This window comes from Schistocerca nitens, chromosome 4 (assembly GCF_023898315.1).
Source record: "Schistocerca nitens isolate TAMUIC-IGC-003100 chromosome 4, iqSchNite1.1, whole genome shotgun sequence".
Lineage (NCBI taxonomy): Eukaryota > Metazoa > Arthropoda > Insecta > Orthoptera > Acrididae > Schistocerca > Schistocerca nitens.
In genome coordinates, this window is record NC_064617.1 from 539,688,230 (window position 1) to 539,695,487 (window position 7,258).

General features: G+C 41.4%; 1 pseudogene; it reads right to left on the reverse strand.

Annotated features, from left to right (window-relative positions):
* Positions 1–388: 388 nt before the first annotated feature.
* On the reverse strand, positions 389–506 carry LOC126253923 (5S ribosomal RNA; annotated as a pseudogene).
* Positions 507–7,258: the final 6,752 nt, after the last annotated feature.

The following is a 7,258-nucleotide window of genomic DNA, read 5'->3' on the forward strand; positions in this document are numbered from 1 at the left end:
ATTGCCTCTCATTTATGCTACTAGCATAATAAAGACGTATAACGTTCTACATATCAGCCAGGTGCAATGGACAGTAAATACAACCATTTTCTATGAACCATCAATGAGAGAGCTCTCTGAACAAAAGAGATACGGCATAATCTGTGGTTATTTTAGTAAAAGTCTAACTAAAAACTTAACTCCCTCCAAAAAGGCCTTGGAAGACCCAATGGTACCGACCGGCAGCCGCGTCATCCCCAGCCCACAGGCGTCAACGGACGCGGATATGGAGGGGCATGGGGTCAGCACACCGTTCTCCCGGCCGCATGTCTGTTTACGAGACCGGAGCCGCTACTTCTCAGTCAAGAAGCTCCTCAGTTTGCCTCACAAGAGCTGAGTGCACCCCGCTTGCCAACAGCGCTCGGCAGACCGGATGGTCACCCATCCAAGTGCTAGCCGAGTCCGACAGTGCTTAACTTCGGTGATCTGACGGGAACCCGTGTTACCACTGCGGCAGGGCCGTTGGCTTAGTAAAGGTCAGTGTATTAAAACAGAAACTTCGGGAGTATGATTACGACCCAAGCCGAGAAACACGAAAAGAAGCGACACCAGATGAAGTATGAATACGCGCTCCGCCCCGCGGCGAGAAGAACATTTGTCAGCACCGGCGTGAAGGAGTGCTAATCATGTGCTCATGCAGACAACACTACACCACTTCGTCAGTCAATTGCAGTGTCACAACTTTGGGGGTCGCCGAGTGTGGCAGCCATCTGAAACAGAGAACAGTCGACTCTAGGTGTTTCGAATGGTCCCGACTTTCAAAGGTCAGTAGCTGGGAGACGGCGGCTAATACATGGCTATCTTACTGTAGGTGCTTTATTGGGGGGGGGGGGGGGGGTCGTAACATACTAATTTATGTAGGTTACCAGTTATTAATAATAAGATCGGCACATATGCGGCTCCAAGTGCCTCCTCATAATGTCCGTATTTATCCTTGAGCAAATAAGTTTGACGATCACTGTGCTAGAGCATGTGTCTTCACGAGTGCAACGAAACAGGTACTTCAAGCGCAATGAACCTCCTATTCATTTCAGTAGGCTTCTAAATTCCATGACAGATGAATAGGTAGAAATGGACTTGTTCCTTGGGCTCCGTGCTCTCCGTTCCTAATTGCGCTGTATTTTCCTTTCTTTGTGATGGCATTTAGAAGCTCTTGTGTACGGAACCCGAGTACATGATGTACAGAGTCTTCGTGCCCTTACTGTGGAAGGCTGCAGGGCATGCGACGACGGATTGGTTCATATATTCCTGCTAACAGAGGGCACTTTGCACACTTAATTTAGGAAAGTGTTTCATTTTGTACTGAAATGTTCTTTTCCTGAGTGTTTGCCATAATGAATGTGATTATGAAGGAAAGTAGAAAATGAGCTCGACATCGAAATAAACCGTTTGCGGACCTATGTCCATACTACACATTTTCTTTACCTACGTGTGAGGAATGTTTGCGTACAGTTTGGACACGCCTTTTTGTTACCTCGTGTATGTTTTCGTTAAGTTACAAGTAAACATTATTGTGCGACCTACAGAGAACGACGAACTGCTGTATACACAATTCGTTACGTCGGCGACTGGAGACATTGTACAGGAATGCTAGTTTTGAAGTACACTCTTTGTGAAACGCTTCCGCGGCATGTAGGAGCCAAACAGAAAATTTCCCAAAGCAATGGAGAAAGAGAACCCTTGGTACAGTGGCGGGGATTGGTAGAAAGAAATCTTGATCTCAGCCAATCGTGACGACGCTAACCGAAGACCTCGTCTTACGGAAGGAGTCGAAAGGAAAACTAAATCATTACGTGGACATGAAAAATGAGACTGAGGTAATTCTACGATAAGATGTGGACTCCAGGAGGCTGAGAGAGACACCTCGGAGTCGAACATCGGGTACGAACTATAAACGCTCCTTTGAAAAAATAAATAAATTTTGTTTACTACTACTGCTAGGCTAATTACAGTTTAGCTCTACAGGACCTTTATACTGAAATGTTTCCCATACCACCTTGTACTGTCTTTCTATGGGTGTGAGTAACTGTATGTTCACTGTTGTTCGTAAAGACATACACAGGGCGATGTGTGAAACTGATAGCGATTACACGCTTCCGCTGTTGTAGAAATCTGCTCCAGATGCTGCAGATACCGTGTTGAGCTGAAAGTGGTAACCAAAGTACTTATCTTTACACTGGAAAACAAATACATAATGTCTGCATATCTCTCGTACATTATGCTTGAAAAGAAAAACTAACTACTCAATCGCAAAAAGAAAGAAACTATCCTAAGTATGATTCACAGGTTTAATGAATATTGTCTAATCAATAATATTTGATAAGAATGGTATCTTCTATCTTCAGAATCTTCAGTTATCATGAAATACCTTTAACAAGTGATGAGGATACATTCCTTTCACCTTTCCATTCTTCACATCCTTCAAAACATAAGTTCCTGGATGGGGTATTTTGGTAATCACAAATGGTCCTTGATACAATAATTGCCATTTTGTGTTCCTCCTCTGTATAAGTGAAGCATTAGGATGAGTTTTTACTAAAACTTGGTCTTTCAATTTATATGTTTTTATTTTTCCAAGTCGATTGTCGAAATATATTTTCCTTTTTCTTGCCTTATCGATTATATTGAGTAAGGATTGTTGTACTTTATTTTGTAGGTCCGTTTTGTTAATAGCTACTTTAGGAATTGGTCGAATTCAGTCATTCTGTTCCTGTTTTCCAAACATCAGTTCCTATGGGGTGTATTCTGTCGTGGTATGTGGCATATTGTTTACAATTTCCTGAAAATCGTCCAGATAATCGATCCATTTGGGTTGCTGGTTGTGGCAATATGGTCCCATGAACTTGTTTAATTCACGGGATTCGCCGAAGGGTGGTACACTGATGTTAGAATTTGCTTTATGCCACAACTGGTTAATGTTTGCCTCCAATGAAATCCAGTGAACATCGACCCCTTGTCAGAAAGAATAGCCTCTGCTTTGCCTACCTTGACTATACAGGGTGTTACAAAAAGGTACGGCCAAACTTTCAGGAAACATTCCTCACACAAAGAAAGAAAATTTGTTATGTGGACATGTGTCCGGAAACGCTTACTTTCCACGTTAGAGCTCATTTTATTACTTCTCTTCAAATCACATTAATCATGAAATGGAAACACACAGCAACAGAACGTACCAGCGTGACTTCAAACACTTTGTTACAGGAAATGTTCAAAATGTCCTCCGTTAGCGAGGATACATGCATCCACCCTCCGTCGCATGGAATCCCTGATGCGCTGATGCAGCCCTGGAGAATGGCGTATTGTATCACAGCCGTCCACAATACGAGCACGAAGAGTCTCTACATTTGGTACCGGGGTTGCGTAGACAAGAGCTTTCAAATGCCGCCATAAATGAAAGTCAAGAGGGTTGAGGTCAGGAGAGCGTGGAGGCCATGGAATTGGTCCGCCTCTAACAATCCATCGGTCACCGAATCTGTTATTGAGAAGCGTACGAACACTTCGACTGAAATGTGCAGGAGCTCCATCGTGCATGAACCACATGTTGTGTCGTACTTGTAAAGGCACATGTTCTAGCAGCACAGGTAGAGTATCCCGTATGAAATCATGATAACGTGCTCCATTGACCGTAGGTTGAAGAACATGGGGCCCAATTAAGACACCATCAACAATGCCTGCCCAAACGTTCACAGAAAATCTGTGTTGATGTGATTGCACAATTGCGTGCGGATTCTCGTCAGCCCACACATGTTGATTGCGAAAATTTACAATTTAATCACGTTGCAAAGAAGCCTCATTCGTAAAGAGAATATTTGCACTGAAATGAGGATTGACACATTGTTGGATGAACCATTCGCAGAAGTGTACCCGTGGAGGCCAATCAGCTGCTGATAGTGCCTGCACACGCTGTACACGGTAGGGAAACAACTGGTTCTCCCGTAGCCCTCTCCATACAGTTCCCATGTTCTTACATATGTCAAGAAAGTGTTTCCTATATATTCTATCAGTCATTATAAGAACTTTAAATTCGGATGGATTGTCGGTGATGTTGATAGTTGACGAATCTCCATCTGGCATTATAGACAGTCCATCGGTGATGAAATTATCCTGTCCGCTTATGTATTTAATTTCAAACTGAAACTCTTGGAGTGAGAGCGTCCATCTTCCTAGTCGTGGATGTAATAATTTACATGTCTGCAAAAAAACTTAACGCTTTGATGTCACAGTATACTGTTGTCTTCGCTCCGTATAAGTAATTGTAAAGTTTCTTAAATGACCAGGCTACGGCCAATGCTTCCTTTTCGGTAATCGTATATGTTCTTTCACAAGCAGTTAAGAGACGGCTAGCAAAAGCTATAGGACAGAAAGTCGATTTACTATCTATCATCTTTGCTTGGAAGAGGCATGAACCTATTCCAATTTCGGAAGCATCCGCCTTTAAACCGAATTCTTGGCTCCTATCTGGATGATATAATATTTGTGAATTGACTAAGGCACGTTTTATTGCTTCAAATGCATTCTGGCATTGTTGCGTCCACACCCACGGAGTATTTTTGCGCAACAAGCTGTACAACGGCCCTGCATTAATAGAGTGGTCGTGAATGAAACGCCTGAAAAAAGAGACATCTTCGAGGAAGCCCTTTAATTGCCTTTTTGTTGTTGGAACTGCAAAGCTTTTTAATGCGTTTAGTTTCTCGGAGTCTGGTAAGATGCCTTTTTCATTTATAAGATGACCCATATATTTGATTTTATCTCGAGCAAAATGGGACTTTTGCAGATTTTCGGTTATGCCTGCTTCCTTTAAACGTTCTAACACTCTTCCCGATAAATCAACGGGCTCCTTCCATGTGGTCGTAGCTATGAGCATGTCGTCCACAAAAAAGTTAAATTGCTTCGAAGTAGCCCGAAAGGTAAAACCTTAAATTGATAGCTTCTACCTGCATGTACAAACGCGGTGTATTTTTTTGATGGTTCGTCTAGTGCGACCTGCCAAAATGAACTTTTCAGATCAATATTTCTTAAGTATTTTATCCCCTCGAACTTTTGAATTAACTCATCGATATTTTCCGGATGAGTTCGCACGGGCACGATAATCTTATTTATCTGCCGTGCGTCTAGCACGAGAAGAACTTTTCCTTCGTTCTTCTGGACAACATGAAGTGGACTACAGTGTGGACTCGTCGAAGGTTCGATCAGATCCCATTCAAGCATCTGTTGGATTTCCGCATCAACTGCCTTTAGTTGGTGCCACGGTACTGGACAAAAAGTACGGCAGAAAACTTGATGTGGAATCACATCTAAATGGCATGTGTATCCCTTGATTACACCAGGTTTTTCTTGAAAGACTTCATGATATTCCTGTAGAAGATCATATAATTGCTTTCTTTGATGTTGTTGCAAATATTCAGGTTCTTGCACCTTTTAGTATACCATATCTTCAGGTTTTAAGACTGGTTGCAAGTAATTAATTTGGTAATACCGTGCAGGTTTGCTATGTATCCACTTTATTTGCAGCTTTCTTCCCTGACAATATTTTCCATGGGTACTATATGCCCTGAGAAGTTTCACCTGATGTTTCTGATCCATTATTATAAAACTGGCACGGCCTAGAGAAAAATCGATATGCCAATTTCTCTCTCTAAATTCATCTATACCCAGGATACAGTCCTCAACGAATTTTTCTATTACAAGGAAAGTGCAATTTATAGCTACATTTCCTATATCTAACTGGAGTTGAGTCTGCACTTTAACCTGAGAATTATGACCAGTAGGGCCTACAATTCTACAACATTGAACAGGAAAAATCGGTGGATTTGCTTTCTGAAGTATTCTTTGAAATAACTTCTCAGAAACGACATTTACTGCTGCTCCTGCATCTAAAGTAACTTGCACAGTAATGCCTTGAATTGCCGCCTGAATTTTCGCAACAGGTTCAGTGATATGTTCCTCTTGACAAGGCATCATATCCTGCTGAAGTTCTTCTATTAATAATCTGCCATCATTGTACCGAAAAAATTGACGCCTAAATTTTCGCCCCTCAAAAGTTCCTCGACTGCACCGTCGGGGCTTCTGACAGTCGAGTTTAGTTTGACGATTGCCCATCATTAGTAGATGTCTGCTCCGTTACGTCAGTTATTATTGGCGGTTGATTTCTCCATTCATTTGCATTAGAATTTGGTTCCTAACCTGAAGTTTGTGGTTGCTTGTGATATTCTTGGGTTGGTTTCTGATATCGGCGTTTTTGCTGATAATTCCCTTCTTGATAGTATCCTTTCCTCTTCTTATTATTCTTCCTCCATTTCCGTTTATATGTTTGTTCACATTGTTGGTCATGATTACACTGGTCGGGATTTTCGTTACAAAATTTCACGTTTTTCTGGAAATAATTCACCGGTGGGTTTGGTGAATTGTCTGCAAAAGGTTTGTTTCCATACTGTTTATTGTTACTATTGTGTTTGTTAGGTTGGTAACTTGGTTGGTTATAGCGCACACGTGATTCTTCGAACAGAATGTGTATTGAATCCAATGTGGCTAGAAAATCTTCCACATGTTGTTCAGGCACATGTAGAAGTTTTTCCTTAATTTCAAGTGGAAGTTTGCCCTTTAATATTCGAATGATATCCTACGTCGGGATTGGTTCATTCCAGTATTTGCTTTTATTAATATACTTCTCGAAATACTTTCTTAAAATCCATTTTTGAAAGAAAAAGTTTGTGGGTCAAAAACATCCTTACGTAGTCTTTCTTGTACTCCCCTTAAGAAAGCGCGTTCTAATTGGTCATAATCTTGACACCAATCGGATGCTTCTGACGCCCACATCGATCCATCTCCATGTATGAATCCTGCAACGCACATAATTTTTTGTTGCTCAGTCCACATTCGTGGCAATATCCCTCTAAATTGCTTATAAATACCACGGGATTGATCGACTTCCTTTCGCGAATAAATATCAGGAATTGACGATATTTAAGCATTTTTTCTTCATTCATAGTCACAGGTGTATTCTGGTGGCTACTTTGCGGTGAATGATAATCTTGATAATTTGTTTCTGGTTATTACGTGAATATGCACCAATACATGGGTTCGGTTTCACTGGTTTCATCAGGAATAATGTCCGCTTTTGATAAACTGCAAGTAGTATGTGCCCCTCTAGTGTTAACTAGACCCTGCTGGCATGCTTTTAATGTATTTTCTATCTTTCCTTTCCAAGCAGGAAATTTAT